This window comes from Talpa europaea, assembly GCF_964194135.1.
Source record: "Talpa europaea genome assembly, chromosome: 10".
Classification (NCBI taxonomy): domain Eukaryota; kingdom Metazoa; phylum Chordata; class Mammalia; order Eulipotyphla; family Talpidae; genus Talpa; species Talpa europaea.
Window position 1 is genome coordinate 71119069 of NC_140077.1, and position 19906 is coordinate 71138974.

The following is a 19906-nucleotide window of genomic DNA, read 5'->3' on the forward strand; positions in this document are numbered from 1 at the left end:
TCACCAGGGCCTGGATGCCCCGGTCTGCCTCGCAGAGCAGCTTCACTCTGTGGTGGTCAAGGATGCTCTGCTGGGATCTGCAGATAGCAAATGGGTCACAGCTGCCCAGGAGTGGTTAGCTGGTAGCCAGTCATAGGAAGCTAGGACTGACTTCGGAGAAAAGCAAGCAGCTGGCCCTCCTGCCCTCTTCTTCCTGCCTACAGTGGGGCGCCCTCCAGGGCTGGGGAGCAGGTAGGGGTCTGCATGGCCCCAGCCCAAGTGTGTTCTGGGTGGTTCTAGGGCAGCCAGCTGGGACCCCACCACCCCGCCCAGGAGGAGACACCCACGTGTGTCCTTGGGGCCAGAGCTCCAGGCCCACTGGCCAGGGAGGCGCAGACCAGCTGCTTCCTGCCCCTCATCCTGGCCCCCCAGCTGGTCACGCCCTCCTGCAGCACAGAGCCCATAGTTCCCAGGGGCTCCCCGCTCTGGCCTGCTGGGGCACCGCCACTCCACTCCGTCCTTTTGCGGGGCCCCTGGGGAGGGGCTGGGGGACTGCTTATACCCCGGGCCTCTCGCCTCTCGCAGTAGGAGACAAGGGGGTGGTGGGTGCCCCCATGTCCCCCCTCCTCCCTTGCCCTCCCTCCACACTTTCTCCTTTCCATTCCCTTCCTCCCACCCCACTCCTCCCTCCCCCTCCCCACTCACATAGGTAGCCCACGCTGCTGTCACCTCTGAATCTGGGTTTCCCGGGGAATGAAGCTGCATTTGTTAAAGCCGAAGGCCAGAATATATGCTGCCTAGTCTGTTCTTAATCTTGATTGATAAATTTTAAACATTTTGACATTTGGGGCTGGGTCTCCATCCCTCTTCCTCCCCTCCGGCCAGCGTGAGAATTGGTGGGTCAGTCTTCAAAGAAACAGGAGGCTATGTGAGGGTGGGAGGGGGTGCTGGGGACCCCACTGCGGCAGGGCTGCAGGGAAACAACACGGGCAGCAAGGGGCCTCCCTGAGCCCTAGGCTTCTGGGATGCAGCCATGGTCACAGAGGCCAGATTTTAGGGGGGAGAGAGGCGGCTGGTTCTGCGGAGGCCCCCAGGTGAGGACTGGGCAGGGTGGAGATGGGCAAGTGCCAGCCCAGCAGGCCACCCCCCATGGAGCGGGGTCTCCTCCCCACACAAACCTGAGGCAGCAGGGGGTGGGGTGGCATGTGTGTACTGACGGCCCTGGTGGTTCTGCTCTGCAGGCACCCAAGGTTGCCCCCTGACCTGCAGGCCTCTATCGCCATGCACCCCACATGCAGGGTCACCAGAGGGGGAGTCCCTTGGCACTGCGCATAGTGACCCAGGAGCCTGAGTGAAGGGGTGGGCTGGCAGCTGGAGGAGGAGGCGCCCCTATTTGGGTCCCTCCAGGAGGCGGGACTTTCTAAGCTCCCCTTTCCCTGTTGCTTCCGAATAAACCTGCTTTGTTGCTGCCTTTGCCTGCAATCTGGGCCGGAGTCCCCATCGCTTTGGCTGCCCAGGTGCCTTCCTGTTTCCTGGAGGGCTCCTCGATGCCCCGCTGGCCCGTGGGATGGCAGAGGATGGGGCGGGGGCGGCACGTGCCAGGCACTGGCAGGGGTGGGGGGGGAATGTTGGGGCCAAGGCCCCAAGGTCAGGCCCTCATCTGTGCCAGCACGTTTGGGCCCTGCTCTGGGAGCCCTGGTGGCCCGTGAGGGCTGCCCAGGGCTGGGGCCTCCGCTCTGGGGTCAGCAATGTGTCCTCTCCCACAGAGCTGCCCCTGGGGTGTGCCCTCAGGGAGGAGACCCGCCCTGGGTGGAGAAACTCCCGAGAATGTGCGAAACCATTGGAATCCACTGCTGAGGGTCCAGGCGGGGGTCTGACCAGGGCAGTGGATGGGATGCTAGCTGGAGGCAGGTGGGGCCCCAGGAGGTGGTGACTGTGAGAAGCCCACTCAAGGACATCGGGGGTCAGGCCCTGAGGGTCGACCCAGCAGGTTTAGGGGTGAACCCAGAGCCTGGCCAGGCTGGTGGCAGAGAGCAAGTGTCATTGAGACAGGAACCGCTGGCCCAACAGCCGTCCATGACCACAGACAACAGTGCAGCTGGGCAGCCACACTAGAGGACCGGGCCTGTCCTCAGTGGCCAGTGGGCCACGCAGGACAACGCAGTGATGCTAGGGTGGTGCCAACAGCTGTTGAGGCCTTCTGCCCCATACCCAGGCCTGCCTGGGGAGCCTGGCCACAGTGCCAGCCCCAGTGTGGGGAGCACGAGCACCCCCCCATCCAGGCAGACATCCCCCGTGGGGTCCCGGTCTGACTGCATCTCTGCGTGGGTTAGAAGCCTGCTTCCAGGAGGTGTGGACTTCACAAGGTCTCATTCTGTTTCATTGTGGAGCCTGGTCGTTGCAGGCTTGCGTTGGGGCCTCCAGAGCAGCAGCCTGCATGCTGCTCAGGAAAGGGATCCTGTGAGCGCCAGTCCAAGGCCCCAGCATCCACGCCCCACCCACCCCGGTTCAGCCCTCCTGCCCCTCACACAGGGCCCATCCTCGTCCCCTGCCTGCTGCCCGGTGACTCCTCGTTCCAGGCGTCCCTCTGTTCTCTTCCTACCCACGCCCCCAAGATCACCCCCTAAAGAGCTTTAGTTTGTTCCTCTCCCAGGGCATGTTAATGTCCTTCATGTAACCAGCCTGAATGCATGCACATTGGCACTCACAGGCACGAACACAGGCACACACAGGCATGCACATGGGCATGCACATGGGCACACACAGGGCATGCACATGGGCACACACAGGCACACTCGTGTACACACAGGCACACATGATATACACATGAAGTAACGGCTTTAGAGCAGAGAAGGTTTCTCTGCAGAAGCTCAGCTGCTCGTGGGGAGAGGCTGGTATTTCCGCAGAGGTCACGGTCCTGTCTTGGAGAAACTGATGACTTCTGATGGAGCCAGGAAACAGCCAGCCGAGTGTGACGCTCAGAGAAACACAGGGTGGACATAAATACTCTGCCGCGTGTCCACAGAGGGCCAGGCCAGGGCAGCTTAATGGCCACTGACTCAGAGCCTGGGAGAGCTCCAGGCTTGGCCAGGAGGATGGTGGAGGACGCAGGAAGGTGGGGACACGGGGAGAGGGAGGGGGAGACTGTGGAAGATACTGATCCAGGGAGCAGGGGCACTAAAACTGGCCAAGGACATGCCCAGATAGTTTGCCAGTCACCCTATGAGCTCTTCACCCATGCATACAATTGCAAAGCTCAGGGAACAACAACAATGGTGTTTATTTAACAAACCAGGGAAAACAGAGAGTCACTGAGGCCCAAAATGGCCGTTTTCCTTCCACGAAGCCGTGTCCAGGGTTTAAAGTCCTGAACACAAACTCTCCCAAGATGGCGTCTTACCACCGCTGAGCCTGAGCACACGGCAGCCAGACCATAGGCTGGTCCACCTCCCAGACAGCAGGAGACAAGACAGGGGACGCCCCACAGCTGCTGGGATGCCCCAGTGCAGCTCCAGACACTCTCTCAAACAGCAGCTGTAGCTGCCGATCCCCTCACAGCTCAGGCCTCCACCTTCCCCTCCGGCTGTGACAGCAGCAGAACCTGGGATAGTTCCAGTCGCTCGGTTGCTTGCAAACCCCCTAACTCTTCCTCTCCGAAGTTGGGTCCCAGATGCCGCTCCCTGTCCTTCTGAGGCCGCACCAGCCTCTGGAAGATCCGCACGAGGGGCCGGGACTGGCTGAGCCCGGAATTGCTGAAGATCCAAAAATGCTGAATATCCAGCACCAAATCCTGGGGGCCGCTTCTGCAGTCCCTTATATTTCTCATCAGTCTCCACCCCAAAATGTGCTATTTTGTGTGCATTTTCCCTGGGGTTCCCCATCCTCACCTGCACTCCTCCAGGGGGCACCCTCTGTAACCGTCTTTGGTTTCAGCCCCCATTACAGAGACCCCTGCCTGCCAGCCTGGCCCCAAGGCCTTGCTGAAACGAGGGGCAGTCAGCAGCCTGCACCCCACCCTGCTTCTCCCAACCCCGCCACAAGCCCGCATGGGCCGGGCAGGGCTAGGCCTTGCTCCTTAAACGCGGCAGGGGCCCCCAGAGGGGAACGTTCAGCAGGGCCCCTGCCAGGTCATCTCTGCAGCAATCACCAGGTGGGAGCGGGTAGGGGCACCCTGACCCTGCTCTCATGACTGGGGTGCCTGCCTGTGTGCTGCTCTTGGCTCAGGCATCCCCGACTCTACTGTCCTCTTGACTGGGGCCCAGAGCAGGCTCCACACCAGAGCCCAGGTAGGCGGGGCACTCCCTCCCCCCGGGGCCCACACCTCTCAGGGCAATCCTCTGGGGACCTCTCGCTGCCAGCTGGGGGCCTCCTGACCCCCACAGGAAGCCCGGGCACTGAAGGTGCCATCAGTTTCCAGCTCCAACTGTCCAAGGGAAGAGGCCCCGGAACCTCAATCCCGGCCACACTCAACTCAGCACCATCAAGGCCCCATGGCCGGCCGGGACAGAGCTGCCACAACAGAGGGACAGAGAACCAGGACCCTGCTTGGTCTCCACTGGCTCTTTCCCTGGTGTCCTTCCTGAGCACCCCCTCTGCTCTAGGCATCCAAGGTGGGAGACCCCCTTCCCTCCCTGGGAGAAAGCAGCTCAGTAGGCAGTGCTGAGCTCATGACCGGCAGACAGGGCCTGCCCCTCCCAGGCTGGGAGAGACAGCAAAGCAGACCCAGCAGGGGCATGGGCAGGGAGCAGGGACAGGGGGCAGGGACAGGATTGGGGGTGTGGGCAGGGCAGGGGGAGTGGACAGGGGGTGTGTTGGTGGGAACAGGAGACATGGACAGGTGACTACATGAGTAACTGGGTGCCCCTTCTGTGTTTGGGGGCTGGAGAGCAGGGGCCAAGGTGGCCAAAGAGAAGGGACGTCCCCTGAGGAGGAAACCAGCTCCACTAACCTTGGGCTTCGGGACCAGCAGCCCAGCTGAGGACAGGATTGTCCCACTGGCTACTAGCCTGTCTGGCTCTTGTCTAGGGATGCAGACACAGCGGCCTCAGGCCGAGCACATGCCTGGTCCTGAGAGTGCTTGGTCAGTGCATTCCTAACTGTGACGCTGGGCTTCCGGCCTGGATGGTCACTCAGGGAGAAGCGGCCAATCGCTGGCAGTTCCTACAGAGACTGGACCCTGGTCCATCCCTGCTCCTCCTGCCCAGCTGGGCCTCCAGCGCCCCCACTGGCTGGACCCTGCATGGACTAAGCAGGTACCGAGGTGGGGCAGACAAGGGACAGACTGTCCACTCTACCCGGGCACCCATCAGTCTGCCTCCAGCCCAGCACCCCATCTCCGGTCTCGGTGGGGTGCAGAGCTCCTCCTTCGGGGTGGAGAATCGGTGCCCCTCCCCCACGCACCTTCCCCTCCCCCCCTCCAGGGAACCCTCCCCTCCCCCACACGCTCTCCCCTCTCTCCCCCGCCCCAGCCTCTAATCACTGGTCCTGAATCATGGGCTGGACTGGTCAGCTGTTTCCACAGAGGCTGTTGAGAGCCACAGGGGAGTGGCAGGAAGACGAGGCCCATTCAGGACCCTCAACCTCCACCCTGTGCTTGAGCAGCCGCGCCCAGGGCAGACAGAGGGCTCCACTCAGGCAGCTCAGGCTGGGGGGGGGGGGGGGGGAAGGCACCCTCTGGGGAGACAGGTCAGGGACTACTCCCGGCGCCCAGACAAGCAGCCTAGATGAGGCCCCGTCCTCCTTGGAGGGCAGCCTTGCCCCCACCTCTCAGGGCGGGGCCACTAGGACTGCCAGGGTCGCCAGGGTCATCCCTACGGGCACAGTGTGCTCAGGGAGCACTTTCTGCTTCTCCTGAGGCCTCGATCTGTGGCAGGTCCTGGAGGGCGGACACAGGAGGCAGCAAGAGCCGGCCCTTCGCCTGCTGTGAGGCACGGAGCCTGGCAGGGCCCTGCTGTGTTCCCTCCAGAGGGGACAGCACTGCGGACAGCCTTTCGGCTCCTGGGCGGACAGGAAGGGGGAGCGGGGCCCAGAGGCTTGGAGGTCCTTAAAGAGGCGCAGGGGAAATTCGAGGCAGGATTGTGTCTGCCTTCCAATGAGTCCCAGAGCTAGGGCTCGGCAGGCCCACGGACAGAGTCCCTCGAAGCCGACAGCTGGCGCAGTGCTGCTGTGCTGGGGTATCCAGGCGGGGCGGGGCGGGGCGGGGCGGGGCGGGGGTGGGGGTGGTCCCCGCCAGCGCCTTGGCTCCACTCTCCTTTGTTCTGGAATTTCACGAAGCCAGGCCTAGTCTCGCACTGCCCTCCTGTGACGCGAGCGGGAACTGCACGGTCCGCACCCTGGGGATAGGGAAGGGGGGTGGGGGGGAGGGAAATGGAAGTCTGGCTTCCATCCCACCGCGGGAGGCCCCGCCCACCGCAGACCCGCGAGGGCGCGTGCCCTGGAGCCCGACCCTCCTTGGTCCCCCCCGCGGTCGCCTACTTGCTCCTGGGTGCCAGGTCTGGGCAGGGCGCCCTACAGTGGCCGGTGCGTGGGGGCCAGGAGAGCAGCTCTAGGGCTCACCCCTTTCCTGGACCCGAGGGGTGGAACGGGGCCGGCGAAGCTGCATGTTGCCCAACTCCACACCCTGGCTGGTGTCTGACATTCCCAGCGTGGTCAGGAGCCACTGGCAGTGCCAGTGGCCTGTTTCCCTGGGTGGGGCCCTCTTGGACAGGCTAGGCGCAGGCATCTGTTCCAGTGCAGGGCCTGTGGCAGAAGTGCTGGGAAGTGCTGGAGTGAATCCCCATGAAGCCATGTGAGGGAGGGAGCAGGAGAGGAGATCCCCCCTGCACACCTGTGCAGCATCGGACCTCATGCTTGCCCTCATGCCTGCATTGTGCACACACATGTGTTCAAGGCAGGCTCATGCAGGGAGCCTGGGTCCGCATGGCCACCCTGTGGCTCCCACATGCTCACAGCCACAGCTGTCCCCAGACTGTGCTGTCCTTTCTGCTGAGGAAATGAAGGCCTAAACTCAGCAACAGGGCAATAAGACAACCTCAGCCCAGGACAACCTCAACCACGAGGACAACCTCAGCCTGTGACAATGTCAGCCCGAGACAACCTCAGCCCAGGACAACTTCAGCCCCAGAACAACTTCAGCCCAGAGACAACCTCAAGCCCCGGGACAACCTCAGCCCTGGGACAACCTCAGCCACCAGGCCAAACTCAGCCCTGGGACAACCTCAGCCCTGGGACAGCCTCAGCCACAAGGATAACCTTAGCCTGGGACAACCTCAGCTCGGGACAACCTCAGTCCCCTTAGCCTGGGACAACTCAGCCCCTGGACAACCTCAGTCTGGGACAACCTCAGCCATGGCTGCACCACAGACAGGTTGTCATTGCCACTGAGGGCAGCTGTCCATCCCAGGGCCCCACCCTGACCACCAGCCACAACTTTGCCGGCATTCTCAGGTTTGAACTGAGCCCTGGGAAGCTGCTCAGCCCTGGGCAGGCTGGGAGGTGGGTCCCTGGACACCTCAACCCCCTGCTGCTGAGTTGAGAGCCCCTCCATTCCCTTAAACCCGTGCAGTAAATGTCCACGACGGTGAGAACTTCGGTGCTTCTCTGCTTTGACCCTCCAGGCCTTTAGGGACCCCTTTGGCCCCCACTCCTGCTGTGGGCCTCCAGCCCTGGCCCCGCCTGTCCTGCTGATCCTCCCCATGTTCTACTCTCTCTATCCTTGCCTCACGCCATCAGTCACCATCTGCTGATTTATACTTTAGAGTGTCTGCGGAATCCACCTTCCCCATCTGTACTCCACCGTATTAACACTTACAGTAGAAACAGCACCAGCTCTGAGGCCAAAATGGAGTGGATTCAGGGAGAAATGGAGGAGGGGACTGGGGAGGATTAGGAAGGAGGGGAGGTCTAAGGAAGAGCGCAGGGCTAAGGAAGAAGAGGAGTGCTAGGTAGGAGGGGAAGGCTAGGGGGGAGTAGGGGAGGGCTGGGGACCAACCATGGGACATCCGAGACCCCCAGAATGACTGGGCACTGAGACGTCCTCCCCGCCGCTCAGGTGGCCGCCGCTCCCCAAGGCTGGCTGCTGAGAGACACCCTGTCCTGCAGCGTCAGATCGCGCGTGAGCGGTTAGGTCCACCATCACCGTTTCAGATAGGAAAGCTCTGGGACCACCGGGCCCAGTGGCCGCGCCTGCCTGTCTGTGCGCCTGCGCGCTCCAGCTGCGGGGTTTCACAGTCGAGCTGATGCGCGCCAGGAGTCCACCTCCCAGCCTCCCACTCCCCTGCACTGGCTGTCCCTCCCTGGCCTGTCCACAGGCTGCTGCCGGCAGAGCCCAGCCCCACTCAGCGGGGTCAGGACGGTGCGGAGCCACCTGGTCAGTGCCAGAGAAGCTTCTGGAACTGTAACAGGGTGGTACCCAGGAAAGGGGGCGGTTCCAGGTTTCCTGCCCCACCCAAAAGGAGGGTGGCGCTGAGCTGGGAGAGAAGAAGCTGCAGAAGAGACGGGGAAGGAAGCAGAATGGAGAGCCAGAAGGAGGCCTGGATGAGGTACGTGGAGCGGAAAGACACGTGAAGAAACTGCGCTTGCCTTTTGGTCGTGGACTGGGTGACGCAAATGTGGGTGAGAGACTCATGGGGAGGTGACAATGGCGGGTTTTGTCTTCATTTTGATTGTGCTCTCTTCCTCCCAGATTTGTCTGGTTGTTTCTGATCCTTTTCTGTGGGTTCCCACTGGACGGTGCTTTAGACTTGTGGCAGGCTTTGGAGCCTTGCTCTGGGCCAATCCTGTTTGGATGGACTTTTACCCACGAGGGGGCAGGTGACTTTGGGTGCTTGATTTAGAAACTATATTCTTTGCCTTTCCTGTGTTGTTTACTAATTGTATTAAAGTTCCTTTTCATTAATATCTCATATGTTTTGTGTTGATGCGGCAGATGGCAGAACCTATTTAGAGTAGGCAGTTTTGCCTGGTTTGGGGTGCTTCTCTCCCTGCCCTGTAACAGATTCATGGCTGCTGTGCGCTGCCTTCCCACCACTGCTGTGAGAGGCTCAGGCCCCGCCACCGCACTTCTGCAGCCTGGACCCCAGAGCGAAGCCACAGCCCGGCCAGGAGCAGGGCCCCAGAGCTGACCAGCAGGTAAGGCCAGAGGAAGCAGGATGGGGAGGAGATCGTTTTGCCACCTGCGACCTGCAGAAGAGTGGTTCTAAAGACCCCCGACTCCGCCAGCAGGAAGGTCCGGGAAGAGGATGAACCCCTGGCGGCGGCTCCTCCTAACCCCGTGAAGGCTGACCCAGACCAGCGAGCAGGACGGCCGCCGCATACAGACCAAGTCAAGGTGTGCAAGCTCGGGCCTGGGAGCTAAGCACTGGGTTTTTATAGAGTGCTGCTCTATGAACTAGAAGTGGGGCTGTTTCTGGACCAGCCAGACACTGGGGTGCCCTCATGTTGGGGAGCTGAGGGCTGCCGGCCAGACAGCGCTCCAGCGCGGGCCCCAGAAGTAGCTATTCCCAGAGGGGGGACCATGGTATCCCCCAGGGACAGCACTGTGGCCTCATCTACCAGCCCTGGAGCCCCCTCTCTGGCCTGAGGTGGGGGGGCTGGCCAGCCCACGTCCTCCACCCTGGCAGTGTCCTCCCCCTCCCCCAGCACACGGCCAAGCTTGGCAGCTGGAGGGCCCAGGAGAGTCTGAAATGTGGTATCCCGGTGGATTAGCAGGCGATCAGTCACTTGTTCTCAAAAAATGGATTTGTTTAATCAGATTGTTTCCTTATCCCAGAATTAAAGTCCATCTGTGGAAAGAGGAAATGCTAGTTTGGGCATAATTGGGAGGAAAAAACAAGCAAGAAGCTTCCGCAGGGCCTTGACACCTACATCCACCAGTGCCAGGCAGGAGGAGAATAGGAGTGGGCGTGGCTGGGGCTGGGACTGGCACAACCAGGCCTGGCAGGGCCAAGGCCAGTCCCCAGAGCAATGGCTCCGAAGCCGGAGTCAGCCTGATCTGTGTTGGCCACATGCCAGGCCCCCAGCACTGCTGCCTGCTTTGCCCTCCTGAGCCCTGACCTGCCACCAGGAGGGGCAGGCCATGGTCTCCTCCAGAGGGCAGGGGCCAGGGCAAGGCCAGGGCCGGGCAGGGAGGCCAGCGGCCAGAGACACCGCTCCTGGAGCCCCCCCTTTCCCACTCCAGCACTGCCTCCAGGCCAGCAGACTGATAAGAAAAAGCCATTTGTTCCCGCATAAACTTCATTACGCTGCTAAATATCTTTACTGGATTTCATTTGATCCCTGTCATTCTCAGCTCGATATTGTGCGTGGCCAACTTAACCTTTTAAAAGGAGTTTTATTGATGGTGTGCTGTGTGCCATTAGCACTTCTCAAAAAAATAAAAAAGAAATATAAATTGCTTTGCTTAGTGATCTTAATTATCAGGAATAATTAGCTCCAGTCAACTCTCCAACAAGAGCTCTCTGGAGAGATCAGTGTTTGGGGAAAGGGAAAGAGACAGCCGTGTTTGGGACAAAAGCATTTGGCAAGTTATTTGGAAATATCTAATTAACCCCCAGAGTCAGGCTGGCAATCAAACCATTTCCTTGGTTCTTAAATATGAAAAGCAAATAAAGAGAGGAAATATTTGGGGAGCTCCCCTGGTGGGCTCTGGCAGAGGCAAGACGCTTTGCACCAGTGTTCAATTATCCCCAAATATGCAGGTTTGTGCATGCATGCATGTGAATGTGTGTGCACATGTATGTCCCACGTGTGTTACATGCATCGATGTGCCCATGTTTGTGTAACACATGTGCCTGGTGTGCACACATGTGCTCCCTTGCGTACATGGGTGCCTGCATGTGTGTGCTGCCCTGTGCATGCATGTGTATGTGTGTCCTCTGTATATCTGCATACATGTGTGTGCTGTATGTGCTGTGCATGCATGCACATGTGTGTGTGCATCCGTGTCTGTGCACGTGCTTGTGTATACACCCATGTTTGTGCACATGCCTGTGTGTGCCTGTGTTTGTGCACAAGTCTGTGTGTGTGCATGTCTGTGCACACATCTATGTGTGCACATGTGAAGCCCAATAGAGCCCCCAGCACGGCATGGAAGCAGGGAGCAGCTACGACCTGCAGAGGACTGGAGGCCCTTTTTAAAAAGGTGGATTTGGAAAGTGGAGTTGTAGCCTGCGGGGTCCAGACTCCAGGGAACCCCCCGCCCCGCCTGGCTCCAGTGACTCAGGGTGTCCCCTCACCTTGCACCATCCTGGCCCCAACTGCAGACTGGGCATGGAGGCTGGGGGGCGGAGCTGGAGGTGACCCTTCCCCCGGTCCCGCCCAGGTGCAACGTGTCAGGGCACCGCCGCCCAGCAGAGCGTCTCTGGTCCCAGGCGACGTGCATCTGATGAAGGCCCTCCCGTGAGCTCCAGGCTCGCCGCCCCGCAGAACCATCCTCCTGCCCGCAGGACCCTCCTCCCCGCCTCCTCAGGACCATCCTCCCCTGCAAGCCGTGCTCCCCCGCGCAGGGCTCTGGGAAAGAGGAACCTAGCTGGGGCGCAGCGTGACCCGCGAGGGAGCCAAGGCGCCCAGCCGCAGGCCCCTGTGTCATCCAGCCCATATCCACGGCCTGTCCCATGAGGCCCGGGGGGTTCTGGGACCCAAGGACCCAACCATGTCAAGGAGCTTCAGCTCTGGCCCAGCGTGGTCAGTCAGCACGGCCCATGAGGCCAAAAGTGACTTCAGCTCTGGCCCAGGCCCCTTATTCCTATTTGCGGACGCTTAAGGAGCAGACCCTGCCCAGGCTCTGGGCGGTCAGCAGCAGCCTGGCCCCACCCCCTTTCCGCCCCGCCCTTCAGCCCCGCCCCCTTCCGCCCCGCCCCGTCCAGGCCCCGCCCCACCCCCAGGTCCCGCTCGCGTTCCTCCCCGCTCCGCCCTGCCCAGGCCCCGCCCCCGCACTGCCCAGGCCCCGCCCCGGCAGCCAGGACCGGGCACAGCCCAGAGTGGGAAAGTGACCTGAAGGCGGGGGTGGCCCCTCCGCCCACAGGAGAAGGACAGTCCTTGGCTTTAGAGCAAAGTTTGCCTCAGAGCCCTGGGGCGGTGGTGACCCGCGAGCCCGGGCGAAGCCGCCGACCTCCGAGAGCGCCGAATGCGGATTTTTGTGCCGCCTGACCCCGGCGACTCGTCCCTGGGAAATGACCGAGGAGATTCTTTGAGCGCGGATGAAAATCTCTGTGTGTAAATGTTCACCAGGACTTTACTGCGTAAATAGCTGGAAACCATCTCAGTGAAACCCTCAGGGAGGGGGGAGCTCAACAGATCACGTGTGTCCGTAGACGCAGCAGTGAGGGGCGGTGACTGGGGCGGGGAACCGGGGTGCGGGCCCTGCTAGGGACGAGGGACCCGGGAGGCGCAGCCGAGGGCGCCGCCTGGTGGCGAGGACAGGTGGTGCGGCCAGGGCGGAGGAAGGCGGGGGCCGCGGAGCGGGAGCGAACCCCGACCCTCCATCTCTGCGGGGCAGGGGCTGGTTGGCGGCGTCACCTGTGCTCGCTGTTAAACGACCCTGAGCAAGTTTTTAAATCCAAGTAGCACGTGCTGCGTTCTAACGGCTTCCCGAGTTTCCCCGACACGCTTTTGGAGGAGACCCGGGCTCTGCGCCTCCGTTTGGGAGACTTGGCGCAGGGGGCGTGGCCACGCGAGCGCCCAGGTGAGCCCCGCCCCGCCCCGCCCCGCCGGTGCACCTGCCCCGCCCCGGCCGCGCCTGCGCGCGCCCAGCCCGGCTCCTGGACGCCGGCCACCCCCGCCTCAACCCGCGCGGACGCGGCCCCCTCGGTGGATCCGGCCCCCTCCGCACCTGCTGACTCGCGGCGCCGGAGGGGACGGTGAGCCAGGGTGGGGGCGAGCGCCCCTCCGTGCCGGCGGCTGCCGGCGGCCTGATGGGGCCCGGGCGGGTGGGGCGCGAGGAGAGCCGGGCACTCTGGGGTCCGTTACTGGGCCTGGAGGAGCCTGGGGCCCGGATCCACCCCTGAGCGGGACCCCCGCTCCCGGCGCCGCTGACGGGAAGCGCGGCCCCCTCCTCCCCACCTGTGGGCCCCGGGCTCCTCCGCAGGCCGCTGAGGATGCGCCTGGGGTGTCCGGGCCCCCCATTCTGTTTCTGCCCCGCTGGGCCGCGCGCGCAAGGACTGGAGCGTTCGGCAAAACACCCTCCACGCGCTGGGGCCGCCGCCCCCTCCCCGCCCGGGCCACATTCTCCGCCCCGCGTGGCCGGGGCCTCCGCCCCGGAAGGGGAACCTTATCTCTCGGCCCCAACCCCTCGCGGCCCCCCCACCCCGGAGCGGCCGGAGAACGTCCTGCTAGAAGGGCTGGTGCACGGCCGCGGCGCCCCCGCGGGGCCTTCGCTTACCACCTCCCTCATCCCGGGCCGCGCGGGCTCAGGTCGGGTTCAGGGAAGAGATGGGTCCCTCCCCCCACCCAGACAATCACGCTGGGCGTTCGTGACCCCTTTGTGTGCAGACAGCCTCCTTTGCAAGTCTCAGTCTGGATGCGTTTTCCCAGAATGAGAAAGCCTGAGGGCTTCTCCTCGGGCTCCCGTCCTCGAGGTCTGGCTGGGGTGGACACTGTTGGTGAAAGGCTGGGAGTCGGGTGCGCCTGCCCCAGGCAGCCTGGGCCAAGGCCCTACCTCTCCTGCGGTTGGGATTCCCGGTGACACCCGGAAAGCGTCTGCAGTTTTCTGTTCTCAACCTCGTCTTTCTTCTACGGGACTAGACTGGAGTCGGCCATAGTGGTTTAAAGGACTTAGGGTCGAGTTTCTGGAGAGATGTTTGGGGTGTCAGGTGACCCTCTGCGGCCGGGAGGGCGACTGCGTAATGGGTGAGGGGATGGGAGAACTGAGGACAGCCGTGATTCAGGGAGCTTTTCTGTTGGATTTCTGCTTCTGGTTAGGACTGGGTTTTGTAGGGTGAGTCTGGGGCGGGCGTGGGTTGGGCATGGTGAGTGTGTGATGGTGACTTTCAAACTGTTCCTTCTCCTGGGAATCTAGTGGGCACTCATTGAATGGCTCTTCAGCCTGAGTGGTCGGGAGCCATTTCCTTTCCCTCAGCACAGGGGTGGATGGTTCACTCCCTCCTGCTGCTGAATGTCCTTCACTGCCCCTGGAGAGGACCAGCTCTGCTCTCTGCAGCTCTTGCATGAGATCCGCTGATGTCAGAGATAGGTGACAGCAGAATAACAGAGTGAAGTTGTGTCCCAGACAGCTCATCTAGACCTGAGGCAGAGTAAGGAAACAGCCACTGTAGGAGAGGCCCGGGCTGCTACCCATGTGACTGTCCCCAGGTGAAAACAAGCACCAAGATGGCGGGAGAGGGGGACATACCGGGCAGTGGTCAGGCAAAGCCAGTAGATCAGGGAGTCGATCCTTACTGGGGCCCAGACCCTCTCCAAGGAGGAGGCTGTGCGCTCACTGGGCTGGCCTGGATTTGTCATCCCTCCCTTCCCTGTAGAAAGCGGACAGCTTTGGGCCTGGTGGTTTCTTAAAATTGCCCGTTCCCTCCCAGAAAGGCAACTTATTGTTTCTGAGAGATTCTCCTCACCTTCTGGTCTCCAAAATAATCAGACATAAGGGTCCCGGCCTTGGTGAGAGGCGCTCAGCCTGGTCCTGAGGGTTGTCTAGGTCTGATGCTGCAGAGGGGTCTGCAGGTCATGTTCCACTCACCACGTCTGGATGTGTACAGTGGTCACCTGCCCACTTACCTGGGGAAGGACACAGTGGCTCGAAGGTGCCAGCAGGGTGGGCAGAGTTGCTGGGTGTCCTGGTGCCAGTCTCTGTGGGAACAGGTTTCACAGGTGCTAGCTAAACCCCAGAGGCGTGAGGGGCAGATCTGAGAGTGACACTGGTCCTAGGACAAGCCAGCCCTGTGGTGCACCCCCCTCACCCCCACCAGAGCCTTGGCTGGGGCCTTCCACCAGCCACCAAGGTACCCTCCCACTGCTCCTCCCCCCAGTCTGGCGCTAGCTTCCTGAGTACCCAGCAGGAAGCACCCCAGGATCCTGTGAAGAGAAGCTGGGGGGCAGCGAGGGGGGCGCTGAGACGGCAAAAGGGAAGAGCTCCCAAGAGGAAGAGCTGAGGACAGAGAAAGGAAACCTGCTGCCAGGCAGACACACAGCCAGGCCTTCACTCAGCCCCTGACCCCGCCACCCCCCCCCACCACACACACACGCACAGTGTCAGGAGACACCGCGCGTCAAGGACACGGGAGCGTGGAGCAGGTTGTCAGGGCAGGACACTGGCGAGAAGGCAAGAGCTGGTCTTTTTAGGGACTGAGTGACTTAGCAGAGTCAGTTACTGGGGCAGAAGAACCAAGAGAAAAAGCCAGAAGGAAGCACGTATAGGCGCAGGTGTCTGGGCTTTTTGGGGAGCTAAGTCTGAGGATCCAGATCAGTTTTATGGCCCACGTTTGAAGATGGAAATCCAGCTCCTGACCCCCACTCATGGCCCCAATCTTATTAGCAAGGTGTCCGCTGACCAGCCTCAGGGATGCAGAGTCCATGTCAGTGGACGCTCCCTGAGCATCCTGGTCACATCTCGAGGCATCTGCTTGTTGTCCCAGGGGATCCAGCGCCTGCTCTTGTGTGACCTGAGAGGAACCTTTGGGGTTGGTAGTTTGATTCTTTAAGTTTAGGTCATTGGTTGACTGGGCCAGATGGACTTTGGACTGGAAAGGTCAAACTGCATGGCCATACAAGAGAGGGGTCCCTAGGGAAAGGGGGGTTCCAGGCTCCCTGCCCCACCCAAGGGAGGGTGAGCTCATCAGGGGAGAGGAGAAGCTGGAGAAAAGCCTGGGAAAGGAAGGAAGATGATGGGAGCAGGAGGAGCCTGGAGCAGAGACACATGAAGAAGCTGCACCTACATCTTGGTCCTGGATGGGTGGAAACAGACATGGGTGAGACCCGTGGGGAGGTGACAGTGGCAGCACTGATCTTGATTTTGATGTTGCTGTTTTCCTCCTAGACATGTCTGGCTGCTTCTGCCCGTCTTCCATGGGTACCCGCCAGAAAGTGTTCTAGGTTTGTGGAGCTCTCGGGCCTTGCTCTGGGCCAGTCCCATTCGGGACTGGTGACTGTGATCCAGAGGACGGGTGACTGTGGGTGCTTGATTTGGAAATCTATTCTTGGTGTTGTCTGTATCACACACTAATCATATTAAAGATCCTTTCCACTGAAGGTCTATATGTTTTGTCTTGATGTGGCAGATGGCAGAATCTATATAGAACAGGCAGGTTTGGGGGTTCTGGGGTGCCCTCTCCCTGCCTTGTAACAGCCAGAATGGCAGCTTAATCAGCCCTTTAAGCCTAGGAGACATATACACATAAACACACACACACACTTTTTTCCTCACCCAGTTACTTCCAGGCTCTTTCCTCCTCTGACCAGACACATTTACAACCAACCTGAGTCACACCCCTTGCTCCTGTCTCACCCTGTGTTATCAGGACACATTTTTCACCCAGTAGCTCACATACACACACACTATCATGCACACAGTCACCTACAGAACCATCTACCTCAGATCTCAGCTCTGGAAACTGACGTGATTCCCTGCAGTCACCTCACTGCGCATTCCAGGCTGAGCCCCTTCACCCAGTCCCCTTCACCCCATCCCCCGCCGTGGGTCTCACCAGGGTCAGGCCTCAGGTGCTCAGGTGAGCTCCTTTCTGGGGGCCCTGACTCCACCCCCCGCCCCATGGTTGTCAGCTGTCCCTCCCAGGGAGGACTGTGGGGGCGTCTCAGGGTCCCTCTACGGTCGCTGCACACCGGGGTGGGCTGTGCTGTGGGCTCCACTCATGTCCCTGCGTCCAGCAGACAGCGGGGCACAGAGTCAGCTGGTGAGTGCCTTGTGCACCCTCTGCCATCAGGGGACATTCTCCGGTGAGCCAATGAGGAGCCTGGGATTCCAGAGTGGAGAGAAAACGACAGCCTGCCTGGGCCTGCTCCCTGAGAGGAGAGAGAGGAACATCAGGGTCCTGGCCTGTGGCTCCTTCTCCCCCCCTCCCGCCAGGTGGGGATTACACACAGATCCTGATGGCTGGACTCTGCCTCTTGGAGGGGTGTGTGCTGAGCGGCCCTCCTGGCCCTGCCCGTGTCAGGGGCGTCAGGGGCCTCCCTCACAATGGCCGCTGACCCTGCGTTCCTCCTGGGCTCTGTGGCGGCCAGTGCGGGGCTCAGGCACTTCCAGTGGGAATTCAGGTCAGGGGTGAGATGCGGGTGGTGTCTGATGACTGTGAGGGGCCCCTGGCAGGCCCGTGGCCAGTGGAGCAGAATGTTCCTGGGTGGGCAAGGCCCCTGAAGTGGACCCCGGGGCGCCTTGACCTCATGCTCGGGGATTTCTCTTGTCCGCACTCAGGGGACTGTGGCACGGATCCCCGGGGATCCCCTCACCGTGAAGGTTCTGACAGGGGGCTGCCCAGGAATGAACCCCGTGATCCTCCAGGCCCAAGAAAGAGCCCCCCAGGCCCCATCTGTTCACCATATCCACCACATCTCCCTGGGTCCCCAACCTGGCCCCCCACTTCGCCATCCGGCGGCCACTCACAGGGAGATGGTCCTCGCCTCGCCCTGGCTCTGGGCCCCGCTTCTCCTGGGTCCCAAGGGACCAGCCTGCCAGGCCTGCCTCAGGAAGGCGTTTCAGGGGAGGAGGGTCCTCCCTGGAGGGTTTGCCCCTACCCCTACCTCCAGCCCCCCTGTGCGGTGGCACTGGATATTCACACAGAAATGGAGCAAAATAGCCCATGTCTTCTCTAAAAATAGAATTAACCTAAAAATTCGGAGATCAATGTAGGGGGCACAAGTGTCCCAACAGTCAGGCTGAAATGTTTTGGATATAAATTTTATTTTGTTTGCACGCAATTAAATTTCAAAATCTCTGAGACATGATGAATTTAGACTAACCTTTGTTGGGGTAATTGCTAGGGTGAAGTTCACCTGATAGAGAGAAGACACAGGCTGCCTCGTAGATGGGGCTATGGCATTCTTCTGTTGGCAACTGATGTAAGTTTATTTAGGGTGAAGTGTTTTAGACAAAAAATTCTCATTTTTAAAAGGGGTGCTTAATTATTATTGACATTTTAATGGTTTATTTAAATGCTATGGTGAGTCCCAGAGGGTTTTCCTCCCTTTTCCTTCCTTTTCCTGAGTCTTAGCACCTATTTAAGTTTTGATCCTTCTGACCTTGTATTTTTTTTTCAGTGTTGCCCAGAAATGAGACCGCTGTTGAACTTCCACAAAAGTGTAAGTGACTATTTTAACTTCTTGATCTTTCTGTTGCCTGTGGAGTCTCTGCTGAAATGAACCTAGGTTTGAGCTCTCCGTTGAGGCAGAGCATGAAAGTGTGTTGCTTGCCAGGGCCTGGATTTTTACCGATGTGTAATGAGTTGATTTGTAGCACATGTCTTCATTCTATGTTGTTCTAATCTCTATGTTTTGCTTTCTCTACAGGCCATCAGCTGGCCACAGGGAGGCTTGGCCAGCCGCATCACATCCTGTGGTATGAAGAGTCATGGCTCCACTCATCATTTTGTCTTGTTCTTCCCACAGGCACATACAACTTCCAGAACTCTTGCTTGTTTGTTGTTTTTTTTTTTTAAATATATTTATTTATTTATGCATACAAGAGTTGGGGTAAAGGCAGCGGTGCGGGGGTGAGAGGATTCACCAGAGACAGAATGGAGAGCAGAACAGGCGGATGGACTGAAATCCACGGTTAAGGGGGCAGGGGGAGATAAGGGAGGTCTCCTGCACCCTGTGGGCTGCTCCCTGGCCATGGATTGAAGGACCTTGATGGCTTGACAGTGCTGAGACTTAACCCCTGTGCCATCAGAGAGGCCCAGCTTCAGAATGCTTGTATTCAAAAGCCGGAAGGCACCCAGATTTGAAGTACTGTCTTCTTTTATTATTATTATTTTTCTTTTGGAAACTAAAGCTATATAGCTGCGGATTAAGCAGAATAAATTTTGAAAGTTAAAAATGAAAAAAAATTCAAAATGGGTTTGTTTGGATTCACAAACAAGCAGGAGCCAAACTCAGGCCAGAAACCCCAACCCCTTCAATCACTTCAAAAAAAAAAAAAACACAAGGAGGTGACCCTGACATTAATTCCAGATCTGCTGTTCTGCCCATGGCTGCCTGACTGGCAGGAAGCCTGTCTTTGCATCCTTGAAAGTTCTTTCTGTAACCACAATGGAATTTTTTTAAGACTTAAAAAAATGCTTTTGGGGGGCGCGCGCATGCGCAGGCGTCGTGAGGAGGGACGAGGCAGAGCCGTGAATCCGCCGCCAGCTCGCCTGCCGGTCCACCCTGCCGGTCCACGCTGCCTGTCGCGCCGCCCGCCCCGCGGCCGCTGCCGCCATGGGCGTGCAGGTGGAGACCATCACCCTGGAGACGGGCGCACCTTCCCGAAGCGTGGCCAGACCTGCGTGGTGCACTACACGGGGATGCTTGAAGATGGAAAGAAATTTGATTCCTCCCGGGACAGAAACAAGCCCTTTAAGTTTATGCTAGGCAAGCAGGAGGTGATCCGAGGCTGGGAAGAAGGGGCTGCCCAGATGAGTGTGGGTCAGAGAGCCAAACTGACTATCTCCCCCGACTACACCTACGGTTCCACTGGACACCCAGGCATTATCCCACCAAATGCCACTCTCGTCTTTGATGTGGAACTTCTAAAACTGGAATGACAAGAATGGCTGCCTTGTTAGCTCCCGGTTCTTGGATGTGCCGTGGAGAGACCTGGCGCCTTCAGATGCGTGCACGCGAATCCATATGGAGCTTTTCCTGATGTTCCACTACACTCTTTGTATAAACATCTACCCTGACTGAATGTGTTCTGTCACCCAGCTTTGCTCTTCCCCTTCCTCCTTGTATGTGTGTTGACCTAAACTATATGCCATAAACCTCAAGTTAC

At 59.7% G+C, this 19906-nt stretch overlaps 1 pseudogene across 1 annotated transcript; it reads left to right on the plus strand.

Moving 5' to 3' along the window:
- The first annotated feature begins 19353 nt into the window (after nucleotides 1–19353).
- On the plus strand, nucleotides 19354–19679 carry LOC311178545 (peptidyl-prolyl cis-trans isomerase FKBP1A-like; annotated as a pseudogene). Its single transcript has one exon. The product of its transcript is annotated as a peptidyl-prolyl cis-trans isomerase FKBP1A-like (transcript).
- Nucleotides 19680–19906: the final 227 nt, after the last annotated feature.